Source organism: Psammomys obesus, unplaced genomic scaffold, assembly GCF_907164565.1.
Source record: "Psammomys obesus unplaced genomic scaffold, mPsaObe1.curated_primary_1811, whole genome shotgun sequence".
Classification (NCBI taxonomy): Eukaryota; Metazoa; Chordata; class Mammalia; order Rodentia; family Muridae; genus Psammomys; species Psammomys obesus.
Window position 1 is genome coordinate 9441706 of NW_026585797.1, and position 10447 is coordinate 9452152.

The window sequence follows — 10447 nt, forward strand, 5'->3', positions numbered from 1 at the left end:
CACAAGATAAGTTTATTTGCTTGTCTATAGTAACCCAATTAATTGGGTCAGTTTTGTGTGATTCCAGAGTGCACTAGGTGTAGAAGATATTTGTTGGGTGTCCTGTTGAAGTAAACTCTTCTCACTGAAAGTTCGTCTGTGGTGATGAAAACAAACACTGCACTACAGAGTAAGACAGGAACTTAATTGCCTGAGGAAGGAATTTTTCCTACTTAAACAGTGTTTATCAGCTATCTGATTTTGTATAGTAACAGTACTCAAATATTTATGTTTTATTAAAAAATAAAACAAAACCCCCAACCAAGCAGACCACGGACTAGGGGTGTGGCTTAGTGGGTAGCGAGATTGCCTAAAATGTATGACTCCCTGGATTTCATCCCTAGGATACTTCTCTCTCTGGCAAAGAATAATGAAACAGCAAGGCCTAAAATTCTGAATGTCCACAAGAAATGAAATAAAACATGATAAAACTTGTGTTTTGCTGTGTATTTTGTGACCAAGGAGTGGAAACCTTTTCCTCCGTATCTGATGGAATAATTATTTAGGCATTGATGTGGCTTATGTATTTTTAATTGTATTTTAGCAAAACTTTATTAATCAGAAAATAATATGTATGTATGCTTGTCCATAATTCTTGTACTGCCTGAAGGTGTAAAGTAATTTAGCATACATCCTTCCTTCAGAGAACCAAAGAGAAAATGATGCTAATTGTGTAGAAATACGATCCATGTTATTGGTGTGGTAGATTTTTAACTCTTACCCTCTCAAACTTCCAAATAAACCACCTCAAATAACTCCAGGCTGTAAGTGAAAAAATGTTTGGCTATAGAAATATATGTCCAAGGGTGAAAATGTAGTGCATTTGGCAGAGGGTTTGCTCCCCAGGATCAAACAAGCTGGCAAGATGACAAACACCTGTAATCTGAGTCAGGAGGATTAGAAGTTCAGGGTCATCCTAGACCACACAGCAGGTTGAAGGCTGTCGAGGTTCTACATATGGAACCCCATCTAAGAAAAGAAAATGAAAGGGAGTATGTCTTCAAACAAGAACCAAGAACTCTGTCTCCTATTTCCAACCAGAATAATACCGTTAAAGACCCTATATAGAAAAAGTTGAACTATGTTTCATTAACATTCACTCAGGCAAAGGCTCCTCAATGAGCAGAATTTAAGACTAGACTTTGGGCTGTTCCCTCTCTTCTACCGCTTCCTGTGTCTATCCTGTTTGTCCTTCTGAATGAGGATTAAGCATCTTCTCTAGGGTCTTCCTTGTCACTTAGCTTCTTTAGGACTATAGATTTTAATATGTTTATCCTACATTAAATGTCTAATATCGACTTATGGGTGAGTGGACACACCATGTGTGTCTTTTTGCTTCTGGGTTATCTCACTCAGGATGATCTTTTCTGCTACCACAGATGTCCTCTAGAAGACTCCAACAAGCAGGGGATTGAAGCAGATGCAGAGACTCACAGCCAAACTTTGGACAGAGTGCAGGGAGTCTTATGGAAGAAGGGGGATATAGAAGGACTTGGTAAGGATAGAAGCCCCACAAGGAGACCAACAAAACAAAACAAAACAAACAAACAAACAAACAAGCTGGACCCAGGGGGCCCTGATGAGACTGATGCATCAACCAAAGACCATATATAGAGAGGACCTAGATCCTCTGCTCAGATGTAGCCTACAGACAGCTCCATCTCCATGTGGGTTCCGTAATAAGGGGAGAAGAGACAGTCTCTGACATGAACTCTGTTGTGTGCTCCTTGATCCCTTCTCTCTGGTGGGGCAACCTAGCCAGCCCTCAGAGGAAGAGGATCCAGGCAGTCCTGATGGGACCTGATAGACTAGAGTCTATCAGTAGGGGAAGAAGACTTACCTTATCAGTGGACTAGGGGAGCGGGATAGAGAAGGAAGAGGGAGAGAAAGTGCGACTGGGAAGAGATGAGGGAGGAGGCTACAACCAGAATACAAAGTAAATAAATTGTAAGTAACAACAACAACAACAACAACAACAATATAATAATAAGAGTTTGGGCTGTGCAGTCACAACAAGTATTGTCCCTGCTTTAGACTAGCCATTAAACTTTGCACACTTCTTCACTTCTTCCTGCCTCAGTATCCTCAGTGTTAGATTACTGTGGTGGCTTACAGAAGGGAACAGAAAGCTGAAAGAGAGGCCAGTGTGATTTAGGCAGGACTATTTATTCATGGCAAGGGGCCACTTTGTTACCCATGTATGTGGATAGCAAAATGCCTACAGAAAAACAGTAGCTGCATCCTCCTTTTTTTTTTTCTGGCTTTAAAAAAATTATTATTTTATCTATGTTGGTGTTTTATCTGTATGAGGGTATCTCTGTGTGAGGGTGTCCGATCCCCTGGAACTGGAATCACAGACAGTTGTGGACCACTATGTGGTTACTGGGACTTGAACCTATAGTCCTTTGGAAGAGCAGCCGTTTCTCTTAACTGTTGAGCCATCCCTCCAGCCCTATAGCCCTTTTAATAGGAGTAGAAATGAATACTACAGGAACACTAACTTTCTTCTGAAATCCCTCTGTCCTAGAGCATTCTTGACTGACCACAAGGGAAGCTTTGTAAGTGCAAAGCTACTATCTGTCACCTGGTTGCTGTTGGGCTTGTGTGCAATCAAGCAAGCTAGGAAATTAGATCAGTGCATTACTTTCATTTTGGTAACACTCAGAAATAATAGATGCAACAATAAATGACTTATAATAGAACGCAGAGAACCTTCCTGCTGCACCAGAAGTGCCAGTTTTCAGGAAGGCTTTCTCCATCTCCTCTGCTAATGTGTTTCTGAAGTGTGCTATGCATTGCTTCAGGGCTGGGACCAAGGCCTCCTTGATTAGCTCCTACTTACAAAATTATGGGAAATTAGATGTGACTGAGATTGGTGTGTGAACAATTTCATGACAGCCACGGATGAGCAATGTTGCTACATAACCCACAGTCCATTTAATTTCTCTTAGGTAATCTAATTTTATGTGGTTGCCTTCCTTAATCATTGAAGACTTAATAAATATGCACTTCATGAAACATTGTCTTCCATTTACATTGAAATGTAAATGGAATCTTAGTCTCTTGCGCCAGTATGATGAATATAAAAACGCCCAATGAGTTGCACTCTGCAGCCAACATTTTATAGTTCTAACAACACACGATGAAGCTGACACGCTGCAGGAAAATGTCATTAGGACACAATACACATTTCTTGTCCGCTCCTCCTTGGACTCATGATTTTAGCAACAATATCTTCAGTGTAAGGAATGCCATCCTTAACCAGGTGTTAGATCCTGGTCCTTCACATATACAACCTTTCTAAGGATGTGAACCCTGGGCTGGAGAGATGGCTCAGTCATTGAAGGCTAGGCTACAACCGAAAATATAAAGATGTAGACCCCAAAATAGAGTCCCAGGGGAAGGCATTTCCTAGCACATTGCACCTCGTAAAACACAGGAAAACAAAACATCATCTTAAAGGTTAGATGTAAATGTACAAACACGAAGAGAATACGGAACTCCGTTTCTTGAGATGAATAGAGAATGTGTGGCTGTACGTGTCTGCTCATTTGAGAGACAGCAGATGCAGCCAGCACTGCATGCTGCTGGTGCCGGCACCCCTGCAGAGGAGTCAGCGATAACGCACTCTCCCACCACGCACTTCTCAAGCTAGCTCAGAATGTGTTCCTGGGCATCTCTGTCAGGTGTCACCATCTAGGTACAACCATCGGCGATTCTGTAGTGATGTTTATATGTTATTGCATTTAATGGGGCTTGGTAAGTGGGGTTTTCAGTGCTCAGTAGCAGCGTGAAATAACTGTTCAGTGTTGTCACGTGCTAGTTGAAACCCAAGGCCACATGGTTAAAGTTTTACCTGTAGATTCATTTGCTTTTTAGCAAATTGTGGTTAGAAAATGTCAGGTTTCTGATTGAAACTTCATCCCAGCTACTGAAACCTGTTATCCTTCAGACAGTTTTCTCCTCTTCCTCCTTCTCCCCCTCCACCCCACGGGAGATCACTCTGTAGCCCAGGTTAGCCTTGAACTTGAAGCAATCCTCCTGCCCCAGAGTTGGTTGTTTCTGTTGAAAATAGTTCATTTAAGAGTCGGAGTCACATCGGTTTAAGCCAAATAAAAAGCTGGGGGAAAACATCTTTTTAAAAGAAAGTTAATTCATTCTCATACATTCCCCTCCACCAGTCTCCCTTCCACCTCTCCTTCCAGGTCCACCCCCGGCCCTGCCACACTTCTTGCCCCCTCCCATTCAGTCCTCCTCTATTTCCATTCAGAGATATCAGCCAAACATGGCATATTAAGTTGCAATAAGACTAGGCACCTCCCCTCATATTAAGGCTGGACAAGGCAACCCAGTAGGAGGACAGGGGTCCCAAATGCAGGAAAAAGCATCGGAAACAGGCCCTGCTCCCTCTCTTAGGAGTCCCACAAAAACACTAAGCTACACAACTCTAATATATATGCAGAGGGCCTAGATTAGAGCCATGCAGGCTCCCTGATTGCTGCTTCAGTCTCTGTGAGCCCTTATAAGTTCTGGTTAGTTGATTCTGCGAGCTGTGTTCTTACGGCATCCTTGACCCCTTTGCCTCCTACAGTGCTTTCTCCCTCTCTTCGCAGATTTTCTCTAACTCTACCTAATGTTTGGCTGTGGGTCTCTGCATCTGTTTCCATCGGTTGTTGGATGAAGCCTCTCTGATGACAATTGGGTTAGGCACCCATATAGGAGAATAGCATTAGGTATCATTTCATTAAAATTTTTTTTCCAGTCATGTTTGGCTCTATTCTTGGTCTCCGGCCCACCTGGCCCCGGGTTTCTGGTCCTTCAGTCACTGTCAGGTGTGGGCTCCCTTTCATGGAATGGGTCTCAAGTTGGACAAGTCACTGGCTAGCCACTCCTATAATTTCTGTGCCACTTCTACCCCAGTACATTCTGGCAGGACAAATTTTAGGTCGAAGGTTTTGTGGTTGGGTTGGTGCCTCAGTCCCTCTACTGGAAGTCTTGCTGGTTACAGAAGATGGCCAGTTCATGCTTTCTATCCCCTGTTCCTAGGAGGCTTAGCTAGGGTTACCCTAATAGATTCCTTGGAGTTTCCTTACACTGCCAAGTTTCTACCTTGCCCACGACTTGCTCCCCCATTCCAATTGTCTCTCCCAGCACTCTCTCCTTCCAACCTCTCCCCACCTGCCCCAACTCCATCACAATATCTATTTTATTTCCCCTTCCCAGGGAGACCCATGCCTCCTTCCTAAATCCCTCCTTTTTCCTTAGTCTCTCTTGGTCTGTGGATTGTAGCACTATTATCCTTTATTTTACAGGTACTATCCACTTATACATCATACCCAAGCCCCCAACTTGATGGAGACTCCCTGCTATAATAGAGGTGGCATGGAGACACCCAGATCTAACAGAGATCTCACAGAGTGGGAGAAGACCAGGTAGGCAGCCCTCCCCCAAACTTTCCCATTCTCTCAGTATCTCAGAATCGCCCAACCCTGTCTCCAGTCCTGACCCCACCCACTTGCTGTGCTGTAGCCTCTAATGGGGACATGGATCCTTCCTCTACTGTAGACCTCTCAGACTGGGAGAAGTCCAGGTAGGCTAACTCCTGCCTAACTCCTCTACTGTCTCACTATTTCAGCACCCCACCACCATATCCCCTACTCCTGTGCCCTCCTAGTTGCCTTGTCCCAGCCTTCAACTGGGCTGAGACACCCTACTGTACCAGAAACCAAGCAGACTAGGAGAAGTTCAGGTAGGCTGCTTGCTGGGGCAAACTCCCCCTTTCACTATCTAGGAGTTCCTTCACCCTCTCACCAGTCCTGCCTCCTCCCAGTTGCCTTGCACCACACTCCAACTGAGGAAGACACTCTGTGTTTTCCCAGAGACCATACAGACTGGGAGAAGCCCAGGCTACACACCAGAATACCAGAGAGGAAACAGAAACCAAGCAAGAAAAGACCCATCCAATAAAGAATAACTCAGAAATCTTTGCCTAGACCTTTAATTACCTCAAACCCAGATGTCTGGAGGTAAGTGAGAGAACATAAAACACAACAGTCAAGGCATGATGTCACCACCAGAACCCAGCTGTCCTACTACAGCAAGCCCTCAATATTCCAGTACAACAGAAGCAATAAAGAAAACACACTGAGGAAATGCTGGAAATAAAAATATCACTGAGGAAATGCTGGAAATAAAAATATAGATACATTAACAGGAACCATAGATACAAGCAACATAACACAAGAGATGAAGAGAGACTCTCAGGCATTGAAGATACAATGGAAGAAATAAATACATTGGTCAAAGAAAATGTTAAATCTAAAACATTCCTGACACAGCGCATTTTCTGGGACACCATGAAAAGACCAAAACTAAGAATACTAGGAATAGAAGAAGGAGAAGATTCTCAGCTCAAAGGCCCGGAAAATATTTTCAACAAAATCGTAGAAGAAAATTTTCCTAACCTAAAGAGGGAGATGCTTATAAAAGTATAAGAAGCTTACAGAAAAGGAAGTCCCCTCACCACATAATAATTAAATTAGTAAAGATATAGAACAAAGAAAGAATACTGAAAACTGCAAGGGAAAAAGAGCAACAACATATGAAGGTAGATCTGTGAGAATTACCCCTGACTTCTCAGTGGAAACTCTAAAACCCAGAAGGGTCTGGACAGATGTCCTGCAGACTCTAAGAGACCACAGCTTCTGACCCATGCTCCTGTACCCAACAGAACTTTCAACAACCATAGAAGGGGACAACGATATTCCATGACTGTGGCGGCTGAATAAGAATGGCCCCCATAGATTCATGTGTTTGTGTGCTTGACCCGTGACGACTGGCACTATCAGGAGGTGCGGTGGTGTTGGAGTAGGTGTGGCCTTGCTGGAGGAAGTGTGTTACTGTGGGGTTGGGCTTTGGGTTCCTATATTCTCAAAATACTCCCAGTGTGGTACACATCCTCCTCTGCAGCCTTTGGATCAACATGTAGAACTCTTGGCTCCTTCTCTAGTATCGTACTGGCCTGTGTGTGGCCATGCTTCCTGCCGTGATGATAATGGACTAAGCCTCAGAAACTGTAATCCAGCCACATTTCAATATTTTCAACTCAATTTTCAACAAGAGTTCTTATGGTCCTAATGTGTCTTCACAGCAGTAGAAACCCTAACTAAGACAATGACAAAACCAAATTTAAATAACATTTATCCATAAATCCAGCCCTACAGAAGGTACTAGAAGGAAGAGGTTAACAACATCCATGAAAACACAGGCACTAAATAATCTTACACCAGCAAAACCAAAAAGAAGGGAAGACACACACACACACACACACACACACACACACACACACACACACACACTACCACCACCAAAATGACAGGAATTAATTATTATCGTTGGTCATTGATATGTCTCAATGTCAATGAACTCAATTCCCTGATAAAAAGACAGGCTGACAGAGTGGATGCCAAATCAGGATCCATCCTTCTGCTGTGTACAGGAAACACTTCAACAGCAAAGACTGACATCACTTAAGAGTTAAAGGTTAGAAAAAAATTTTCCAAGCTTATGTTTTGCTTTTTTTTTTTTCTTTCTGTTTTATTTCTTTTTGCCACTAGCTTAGCTCCTTTCTCATTTCCCTTCTCACTAGTTATTTAACTCAACAGAGAAACAGAAAGCACAACTAATATTACTGGGCCAATTTAAGGACAGTTAGTTAAAAAAACAAACAAACAAACAAACAAACAAAAAAAAACCAAACAAACCCACAGTGGGTTCTTAACATTTGCTTTTTTCATTTGTAAAAGTTATTTTGGCAAATTTGGTCCTTTTTCCCTCTATACAGATTCAGGGCCTGGCCCACCTTTAACTTTCCAGAAATACCTGTGTGAGGTTTTTCTTGGACCTGAGCTGATTCTGTAGATCAGTTTTATAGGAGCATAGCAGAACACTCTATACCACTTCTAACATCACTGAATTTAAGAAATCATTTCACATATTTGAGAGATTTTCCTATGATATTTTAATGTGTTATAAAATAATTTTTCTAAAAATGACATTTTCTATTTTTTCTGACATCTAGGAATTCTCATATGTTCATCTTGCATTTGGCAATCTAGCCAAATATTTTTTCTGATGATGGGTTTTTTTTTGTTTGTTTGTTTTGTTTTGTTTTTGAGACAAGGTTTCTCTGTGTAGCTTAGGCTACCCTGGACTCACTCTGTAGACCAGGCTGGCCTCAAACCCAGAGAGATCCACAACCCCTCTTTCTACCTGAGTTTTGGGATTATAGATTTGCACCACTGTGCTATGCTCTGATTATATGTATTTTAAAAACAAAAACAAAAATCAAACAAAACAAATACTCCTCGAACCAAAGTTAAGAGTCATTTCATTTTTGAGTTCTCAGACTTCAGTAGCTTCCTGTTTTCTTGAGTCGAGGGTCCTTGCTATATATTCAAAGTCTAATCATAATCTGGTTCTTGTTAGCTTTCAAGAATTTGCCCTTTTTTGTTTGTTTAAGACGGGGTTTCTCTGTGTAACAGCTCGGGCTGTCCTGGACTCCATTTGTAGACCAGGCTGGCATCTAAATCACAGAGATCACCTGCTTCTTCCTCCTGAGTGCTGGAATTAAAGGTGTGCCCCAGGCCCGGGTGGTGTAGGTAAATGTTAACTCTTGTTGTATGCTATCTCTTCCAGGAAGCCTTCTTGAAATTTTTCCATTTGTAATGAATGACTCATTTCACTGTGTACATGTAATATCTACTAGTAATACAAGAGCCAAACTCTGTCTCTACACTTGACATTTTTAGGGTAAATAGTAGTTATCTGATATTGATAGATATGGTAGAAACTGTTAGAAAATGGTTGGGACATAGTGGCATAGACTGTAAAGTTGTGAACTTTGCAGTCAAGCCAACTGAGGCAAATTTTGACTCAAACATTTATTACCTTGGTTGACTATCTTTTAGCCTCAAATTCTTTTCTTTGAGGATGAACTTATTTTGAAGACTAAATGAGATAATCCATGAAAAATGTTTAGCCTGATACCTGATACCTTTTGTGGTAAGGAAAGTTAGCCACTACGAACATAGCCTTGTCCTAGATACTCAGTCAAATCTATTTAGAGACCCTGGTGTTCAAGAGAAAGACAGTGAGAGGAAAGAAGATATGGGAAGGAGAGTAGAGAGAGACAGAGACAGAGAGAGAGGAAGATAGAAGAAGAAAGGGAGGGGCAGGAAGAGAGAAAATAGAAGTAAGGAGGGGGGTAGGTGGTCTCGTTCATATTTGAAGTTTGTAATATTTTTGTATGCCAGCAACAAAGTCTGTGTCCATTATCAACACACACCCACTTACACACACACACACACACCTCTCTTCATTAGAGTAAAAGCCTTGTTTGAGTCACTTTCTCTGCATGTCAGCATACTGAGTATCTACTCTAGGCACTCAATGTAGAATACAATTCAAATTAAGCAAATATCCATTAGAAACAAGAAATGAATAAATACCTTTAATTACTGTATAGACCTGCCCTACTTTGCAAAATGTTATGCTGTGCTCCAAAAATGACACATGCTCACGTGACAATAGAGAAACCACTTAATTTGAACATCTTATATTTCAGGTGACAATATAACATTTCACACCATCATCAAGGTTTCCAGATGGATATTTCACACACTGCTACCCAAAATGAATAAGAAACCCAGATTTAGTACAGGTTTAGCCTGTACTTTATATCTAAAGCAGCTATCATCAGTTTGAGATTTTTATGTAGATTATTATGAAGAGTTGTTTTTATAGATGCAAGGACATTTGATAAGTTGTTACCACACAGAGGTAGTTCTCCTTATAGAAGTAAAGGGCCGAGTTGCAAGCAGAAAAATCTATTTGCAATAACATAGGGGATGGATTGCTGTGTCATTGTCTTTCATCCTAAAATATGTGGAGGGAAAGTCATATTAGATAGTTTACCTAAAAATTATAGAATATCTACTTGGGAAAATTTAAGACTGAAATTTCACATGAATTACAGTCACAGGGCCAGACATGTGTAATCTAGAACAGAACAGCATAGCAGGAAGATTGATGGGCAGGAGGCCTGTTACTTTATTTTTAAATTTTTATTATATTTTTATTAATTACAGTTTATTCACTTTGTATCCCAGCTATAGCCCCCTTCCTTGTCCCCTTCCATCCCACTCTCCGTCCCTCATCTCCTCCCATGCCCCTCTCCACGTCCACTGATAGGGGAGGTCCTCCTCTCTTTCCATCTGACCATAGTCTATCAGGTCTCATCAGGACTGGCTGTATTGTCTTCTTCTGTGGCCTGGTAAGGCTACTCCCCCCTAGGGGGAAGGTGATCAAAGAGTTAGCCTATGAGTTCATGTCAGAGATGCCCCTGTTC